Genomic DNA, 9,504 nt, shown 5'->3' on the forward strand with positions numbered 1-9,504 from the left:
TGCAGCCAGAGTCCGCACCTTTGGGGGTGGGGGGGGGGTGGGGGTAGCTGTCAGCCCTGAACCCGTAGAGAATCCTTTTTATTCGTCTATGTTTGTTTTGGTCAGGGTGTGACTCGGATGGGAAAAGTCTATGCTTTCTGGTTCTTTTGTTTTTTGGCCCGGGTAGGACTGTCTCAGATCAGGGAGAGCTGTCTGGTTGTTGTCTCTGATTGGGAATCAGACTTGGCAGCCTTTTTTCTTTTCTCAATTTGTGGGGTTTTGTCTTTGTTAGAGGCTTGTAGTAGCCCTTACAGAGCTTCACGTCGTTTTGTTTGTTTTATTGGTTTTTGTTGGAAATTAAAGAAAAAAAGAAAAGAATGTCAACAAAATAGGTAAAATCCCAAGGGGGGTGAAAACTTTCGCAAGCCACTGTAGGTGGGTGATTATATTTGCCTATTTCAAATGTGTTATTTTGAAATCCCAACTCTTTGAGACACCCTTMAAGAGTGGGGTCACAGCCAGGGTCTGCCAACGGCAACCATGGAGCAATTAGTGCCTTGCTTAAGGGCACATAGACAGATTTTTCACCTTGTTGGCTCGATGGGGGTCGAATTAGCAACCTGACGGTTACTGCTCCAACTCTCTAACCAGTAGGCTACTCGCTGTCCTGAGTATCGTGTGCTATAGCCACCCACTTTTTGTTATAGACTGGGCTCACCAGCAACAACTTCTATGCCAATGGATGGATTGTATTGTCTGTTAACCACACGAGGGTAGTATTGTAACATGGAAAACAAGTCATTTTTACTTGWGCGTGCTCTTCACATGCTCAGACTCTGCAGCAAACATTGGGCAAGCCAGAAGCTTCAAAGATTTAAACCATTTTAAGGCAGTCTGACAAACCTGTAAAACAAATGTAAAATAAAAATGTGAGGAAGATGAGGTATATTTTTATTTGACCTTTATTTAACTAGGCAAGTCAGTTAAGAAAAAAAATCMTATTTTCAATGATGGCCTAGGAACAGTGGGTTAACTGCCTGTTCAGGGGCAAAATGACAGATTTGTACCTAGTCAGCACGGGGATTTGAACTTGCAACCTTTCGGTTACTAGTCCAACGCTCTAACCACTAGACTTGCTTACCTCCCTAGTCTTCTACATTTTTTTGTATTTTTATGAATGAATGGATACAGATAGGCTTGAATGCTCCATCATGTTCATATAATCTCAGACAGAAATGACTGCAGTTGAAGACCATCCATAGAACGTGCTATATGCCAGTGAAACAGAATATCATGCACTCAGAAATGTAAGTCCTCTGCTGGAGGTGTAAAACACAAGGGGACATATTTGCATTTATGTATGGTCTTGTGAAGGCTGGCTGAAATCTGGCAAGAGTATGTTCTTTATCTCAGCATGTCTACAGATTCTCCCTTTCACAGTTTTTGTTTGCTGGAAATGTTGATACTGGAGACTGTTATCACAAGAAACTGTGTAACTTAGCATTTATAGCGGCTAAGAAATGCATTGCCATTAATTGAAGGTTGGTTATCCACCACAATGTAACAATGGATGGCAGAAATGTCAAGTATGATCACTAGATTTGATTTAATACAAGATTAAGGGTTACTGTGCAACTTTCCAAAGGTCTGGATGCCTTATATGGAATACTGTATTACAGATTCCTTGTCTCAGTCTGTAATACAAACATGTTTCAAGCAGACCACCATAGTCCTTGTGCCAAGAAAACTAAGGTAACCTGCCTAAATGACTATCGACCTGTAGCACTCACATCTGTAGCCATGGAGTGCTTTGAAAGGCCGGTCATGGCTGACATCAACACCATATCCCAGAACCCTAGACGCACTCCAATTTTTATACCGTCCAATAAGATCCACAGATGATGCAATCTCTATTGCAATCCACACTGCCCTTTCACACTTGGACAAAAGGAACAACTATGTGAGAATGCTATGCATTGACTACAGCTCAGCGTTCAACACCATAGTGCCCTTAAAGCTCATCACTTAGCTTAGGACCCTGGGACTAATCACCTCCCTCTGCAACTGGATCCTGGACTTCCTGACGGGCCCCTTCAGTGTAAGGGTAGATAATAACACATCCGCCACTCTGATCCTCAACACTGGGGCCCTCAGGGGTGCATGCTCAGTCCCTCCTGTACTCCTCTGTTTACTCAGACTGCACGGCCAGCACGACTCACACACCATCATTAAGTTTGCGATGACACAACAGTATCGTTGCCTGATCACCGACAATGATGAGACAGCCTATAGGAGGAGGTCAGAGACCTGGTTGTGTGGTGCCAGGACAACAACCTCTCCTTCAACGTGATCAAGACTAAGAAGATGATTGTGGACTACAGGAAAAGGAGGACCGAGCACGTCTCCATTCTATTCGACAGGCTGTAGTGGAGCAGGTTGAGAGCTTCAAGTTCCTTAGCGCCACATCACCAACAAACTAACATGGTCCAAGCACACCAAGACAGTCATGAAGAGGTCACGAACAAACACTGACTTCCCCCTCAGGAGACTGAAAAGATTTGGCATGGGACCTCAGATCCTCAAAAGGTTCTACAGCTACACCATCGAAAGCATCCTGACTGGTTGCATCACTGCTTGGTATGGCAACTGCGCGGCCTCTAACCGCAAGGCACTACAGAGGGTAGTGCGTACGGTCCAGTACATCACCAGGGCCAAGCTTCCTGCCATCCAGGACCTCTATACCAGGCGGTATCAGAGGAATGCCCTATCAATTGTCAAAGACTCCAGCCACCCTAGTCATAGACTTTTCTTCTGCTACCGCATGGGAAGCAGTACCGGAGCACCAAGTCTAGGTCCAYGAGGCTTCTAAACAGCGTCTACCCCCAAGCCATAAGACTACAAACATCTAATCAAATGGCTACCCAGACTATTTGCATTTCCCCCTCCCCCTCCTATTTTATGCTGCTGCTACTCTCTGTTATTACCTATGCATAAGTCACTTTAACTCTATCCACATGTATATACTACCTCAATTACCTCAACTAACTGGTGCCCCCGCACATTGACTCTGTACCGGTCCACCTGTATATAGCCTCGATATTGTTATTTTTACTGCTGCTCTTTAATTATTTGTTACTTTTATTTCTTATATTTTTATCTTTAAAAAAATGTGTTGGTATTTTTCTTTAAAAAATCAAGGAGAGCCGCACACTATAGGAGCTCAGATGCAAAAATATTTATGTCCAACGTTTGGACAGACAAGCTGTCTTCATCAGGGTATAATGACAAACACTGCYGGATGACTCATTTATATAGTGTCAAAAGACACACACAGGTGTCTGTAATCATGGCCGGGTGTGGCTTGATATCATTGGTTAATTCTCATATATTAAAATAGCATACAAAAAACATAAATGGATAGCTTACAATCATAGATACAATTTGGCTACATAAGCCTACAAACATTTACAATAGCAAAATCACAATGGTATTTCTCTTAAAATGGCATTGTTGGTTAATTAAGGGCTTGTAAGTAAGCATTTCACTGTAAGGTCTACACCTGTTGGAGTTGACGCATGTTACAAATACGATTTGATTTGAAAAGGAGTCTGTATTGAAAAAATGCCCACGTCCTGCCCCTGGAGGTCTGCCGTAATGGTTGGTTGTCACTGTGGCCTTGGCCTAACACACCTGAAACCAATCCTGAATGTTTCACTAAGATCCTAAAGCTGAGTGTGGTGTGTTGGGTTGGAGCGCTGCAGTTTGGCGGAGACTAGCGGCAGGACAGGGCAATCCAGCTATATTGATCGAAAGTAAAAGAGCTCTACATTACTATTAGGCCTATGATATGAATTACAGTGCCCTAAGTAATTATTGGGACAGTGAAGCATTTGTTCTTCTTTTGGCTCTGTACTCTAAAAGTTTGGATTTGAAATCAAACAATGACTATGAAGTTAAAGTGCAGACAGTCAGCTGTAATTTGACGTTAATCGATTTTTCGGTGAAACCGTTTAGAAGTAACGGCACTTTTTGTACATAGTCTCCCATTTTAGGGAGCAAAAGTATTGGACAAATTCACTTGTATGTATATTAAAGTAGTACAATGTTAAGTATTTGGTACCATATTCATAGCACGGAATGACTGCATCAAAGCTTGTGACTCAACACATTTGTTTTATACACTTGCTATTTATTTTTGTTGTGTTTCAGATTATTTTGTGCCCATATAAATGAATGGTAAATAATGTATTGTGTCATTTTGGAGTCACTTTCATTGTAATAAGGATAGAATATGTTTCTAAACACATCTACATTAATGTGAACGCTACTAGGATTACAGATAATCCTGAATGAATTGTGAACAATGAAAGTTATAAGACACACAAATATCATACCCCCAAGACATAGCTAACCTCTCACCATTACTAACAGGGGAGGTTAGCACTTTCTCACTCATCATTATTCACGATTCATTCAGGAGGATCCATAATCATGGTTGCATCCACATTTGTAGAAGTGTTTAGAACAGATTCTATTCTTATTTACATAAAATGTACCCCAAATTGGCTTTAGATGCCCCCAAAAATTTGGAGGGAGGACCTCAGCCCCCCGCCAGGTATGTCCTGCCCACTTCTCAAACCAAAGTTGTTCCCCTGAACACAGGTTCTAGACAACTGTTTCATAACATCTAATGGGCTGGCTGCAAATATGACAGCTCATGTGTGTGTTTTTTTAAAATTTAACTAGGCAAGTCAGTTAAATAAATTCTTACTTACAATGACAGCCTAGGAACAGTGGGTTAACTGCCTTGTTCAGGAGAAACGACAGATTTTTACTTTGTCAGCTCAGGGATTTGATAAAGCAACCTTTTGGTTACTGGCCCAACGCTCTACACATGAGGCTACCTGCCACCCCATTACAGAAAGCTTTTTTTCCATCTTCACTTCCTGTGTCATCTCTCTGTCTTTATGTTTCTTCTTACTAGCTGTGTTGCAGCTTTCGTTTTGGAAGCATCAAAGATCAGCGTGTAACGTAAATAAGTAAAACATTATTTGAAGTACTACTTAAGTATTGTTTTTGGGTATCTGTACTTTAATTTAGTATTTATATTTTGGACAACTTTTACTTTTTCATTTCTAAAGAAAATATGCACTTTTTACACCCATACATTCCCTTACACCCAAAATACTCGTTACATTTTTTAAATGTTCTTTATGTTCTTAAGAGCTGTTCTGTAGCCACCCACGGTTCCTGAATAAGAATCTGTGTGCTCAGGTGTCACAGAGACAATCAAAAGGTTCCAATATGCCAGTACAGTACAATAGAACAGTTTTTCTTTCATTCTCAGGACTGCAGGAGGCTGTTCCAAAATCACCAGCTTTCAACCACTCTATGTTCCATCAGGAAGTCTGACATAGCTGTACAAAGCAACATTTTCATAGTACATGCACATGTAGGATCTTAATTTGAGCCAGTTTGCTACATCAGGAAAATAATCCTGCAGTAACAGGAAATGTGAATTATTATGTGGATTATAATTCATGGACATTTTCGTAGGGGTTGATACATTTTTCGTAAAGGAAAATCAAGTCTGAAATGTCAGGTGGAATTTACAAACTTCAGAAGCCTTTTTAAACCACAAATCCACCACAAGTTTTAAATTTCACCTGCAACAGGGTGATCCAATTAGGATCCTACACCTGTACACATGCACACGTGCACACGCACACACACACACACACACACAACACACACCAAACACACACACACACACCACACACACACACAACAGCACACACAACACACACACACACACACACACACACACACACACACACACTTCCAGGCGCCCAGGACAAAAAGGGCCAGGACAAAAATGATTGAATACCCATTCTGTTCACCACAATCACAGCCTTTCTTACAGGAGGGCATATGTGGAGACGGTCTTTATTTATTTTTTCATATGAAGCCCAGGTGAGTGGCCTATGTGTGTGTGCGTCTACAGATGTAGGATCTTAATTTGAGCCAGTTTGCTACAGCAGGAAAATAATTCTGCAGCAGCAGGAAATTTGAATTATTTTGTTGTTTGTTGATTATAATTCTTGGAAAGCCAGTATGAGGGTTTGTGCTCAGACTAGAATGAAAGGTAGCCGGTGCGTGGGAGAGAAAATATCTGTAGAGTTCAAAAGGTACTCGCACTCAAAACCATGAAAATGAATAACCCAAGGAGGCAAAGATGCAAAAATAATATAAGGAATTTAATCCATGTTCGAAAGAAMTCCTCCCTTCGGCAAATCAGTTCACAGCATCCTTTTTGCTCCTCCCTTCCTATAGGCAGAAACTCAAACAGGAAGTACCCGTGCTAAGGTCTATTCAACACTGGTCTGACCAATTGGAATCCATGCTTCAAGATTTTTTTYATCACATGGACTGGGATATGTTCCGGGTTGCTTCTGAGAATAACATTGACGTTAACACGYACACYGTGACTGAGTTCATCAGGAAGTGTATAGGGGATGTTGTTCCCACTATTACTATTGAAACCTACCCAAACCATAAACCGTGGATAGACGGCAGCATTCCCACAAAACWGAATGCACGAACCACCGCATTTAACCATGMCAAGGTGACTGGGGATATGGTTGAATACAAACAGTGTAGTTATTCCCTCCGTAAGGCAATCAAACAGGCAAAACTACAGTACAGAGACAAACGGCTCAGACACGAGACGTATGTGGCAGGGTCTACAGACAGTCACAGATTACAAAGGGACAACCAGCCACGAGACAACAGGTTAAAGCCAAGCACTCACTCACACTGCGTCGCCGCGCGCTTTCCCTAGTAACCTTTCTGTTCTGTTCCTGTCTTACTCGTCTGGTCTGTTTCGTTCATGGGCTCATCTACAATTAGCTGGCCACCCGGCGTTCGGGGTACGCTTGCTTCTATCGCCAGCGGTTTTGGTGGCCTACTCATGACGTTGACACGCGCCGTTTACTGTGGCTGTTGCTTGGACTGCGCGCAGAACTAAGTCAGGTACTCTCCTCCGCCGGTCGTCTCAGGACCGCTTCCCATTCCTTCTCGACCATGGTCTCAACATCGCCTTAGACTTTATTAACCGGTCTGCCTTCGGTCTGCGGGAAGACTGTGATTCTTACGGTTGTCGATAGGTTCTCTAAGGCGGCCATTTCATTCCCCTCGCTAGCTTCCCTTCCGCTAAGGAGACGGCACAAATCATCAATTGAGAATGTGTTCAGAATTCATGGCCTCCCGTTAGACGCCGTTTGAGCAGAGGTCCGCAATTCACGTCACAGTTTTGGAGGGAGTCTGTCGTTTGATTGGTGCTTCCGTCAGTCTCTCTTCCGGGTTTCATCCCCAGTCTAACGGTCAAGCAGAAAGGCCAATCAGACGATTGGTCGCATATAACGCAGCCTTATCTTTTCGAAACCCTGCGTCTTGGGCAGAACAGCTCCCTGGGCAGAATACGCTCACAACTCCGCTTCCTTCGTCTGCTACCTGGGCTGTCTCCTTTCAGAGTAGTCCTTGGGTACCAGCCTCCTCTGTTCTCGTCCCAGCTCGCCGAGTCCATTCCCTCCGCTCAGGCTTTTGTCCAACGTTGTGAGCGCACCTGGGAGGAGGGTCAGGTCTGCACTTTGCCGTTACAGGGCGCAGACTGTGAGAGCCGCCAATAAACGTAGGATTTAAGAGTCCTAGGTATTGTCGCGGTCAGAGATGTGGCTTTCCACTCGTAACCTTCCCCTTACGACAGCTTCTCGCAAGTTGACTCCGCGTTCATTGGTCCGTTCCGTGTCTCTCAGGTCGTCAATCCTGTCGCTGTGCGACTGCTTCTTCCGCGACATCTTCCGTCGCGTTCCACCCTGTCTTCCATGTCTCCTGTGTCAAGCCTTTTCTTCGCGCCCCGTTCGTCTTCCCCCCCCCCCCGTCCTTCGCGAGGCGCACCTATTTACAAGGTACGGAAGATCATGGACATGCGTTCCTCGGGGACTGGTCACCAGACTTAGTGGTTGGAGGGTTACGTCCTGAGGAGGAGATTGGGTCCATCTCGGGCGTGCTGGACCGTTCGTTGATTGAGAGGTTCCTCCGTTGCCGCCAGGTTCCTCCTCGAGTGCGCCAGGAGCCGCTCGGTGATGGGGGGGTACTGTCATGTTTGTTATTGATTATCATGTCTTGTCCCTGTGCTTCCTTCTATTCGTTTCCCTCTGCTGGTCTTATTAGGTTCTTTCCCTCTTTCTATCCTCCTCTCTTCCCCTCCCTCTCTCTCTTCGTCTCCTCTCTATCGTTCCGTTCCTGCTCCCAGCTGTTCCTCATTCTCCTAACTACCTCATTTACTCATTCACACCTGTCCCCTATTTTGCCTCTGATTAGAGTCCCTAATTTCTCCCCTCTGTTTTCGCTTCTGTCCTTGTCGGATCCTTGTTTGATGTTTGCTGTTCTGTGTCCTTGTTCCGCCCTGTCGTGTTTTTGCCTTCTTCAGATGCTGCGTGTGAGCAGGTGTCTATGTCCAGCTACGGCCTGTGCCTTCCCGAAGCAACCTGCAGTCTGTGGTCGCGTCTCCAGTCGTTCCTCTCTACTGACGAGAGGATTCCAGTTTTTCCCCTGTTTTGTATTTACCTAAGATAATATCCAGGAGTATCGTTTTTGTTTAAGACTGGAATAAAGACTCTGTTTCTGTTAAGTCGCTTTTGGGTCCTCATTCACCAGCATAAACAATTGAAGGTGGACCACAGAAAGTTGAGGTCGGAGCGTGCCCCAGGATGGAAAACCTACCACCGGCCCGGTGAAGGCCAGGCCGATAGTGGTCAAGGTACCAGACAGCCTGCAGGGTTCGCGAGGACAGGGTATCCCTTGTTATAGTAACATATCCATGGACCGAACGCAGAGCGTTGCAGACGCAGCAAGATGGAAAATAGGAATTGGTCCCACCCCAACTTGGGAGATCAAACAATGCTTTGAGTCCCAAGTCTCAGAAATGAAACTAATGTATCCTCACGCCACAAAATGCTTGAATCAAAGGCAGACGAAAGTAGGAAAGGAAATGACAAATGCATTACCGCGCGCGAGGCGCAATCCTTTAAAGGTAATAAGGCAAGTGCACCAAGCAAATCCCATGACGGCACCCCGTGTAGCGCGGAGAATTAGACCTAAGATTGCTAACAAGAATGCAGAACGTACATATAGAGACAATATATCCCAATCATGAAGAGGCCTAAACCGTACCAGTTGCCTAACTCTCTAATATGAGAAAGATGTTCCTACGGCACTCAAGGAGCGGTTATTGAATGTAGAGAAGACCAATAGGAACTCACCATAAAATGGGGTTGCGTAAAGCCTCAACCTGCACCACCCCCCACCACCCACACCCCACACCCACACCCACAACACAACAAACACACACACACACACACACACACACCAACACACACACACACACACACACACACACAACACACACACACACACACACACACACACACACACACACACACCAATTGATTATGGACCTGCCTA

This window comes from Salvelinus sp. IW2-2015, unplaced genomic scaffold (assembly GCF_002910315.2).
Source record: "Salvelinus sp. IW2-2015 unplaced genomic scaffold, ASM291031v2 Un_scaffold1474, whole genome shotgun sequence".
In the NCBI taxonomy this organism is placed as follows: domain Eukaryota; kingdom Metazoa; phylum Chordata; class Actinopteri; order Salmoniformes; family Salmonidae; genus Salvelinus; species Salvelinus sp. IW2-2015.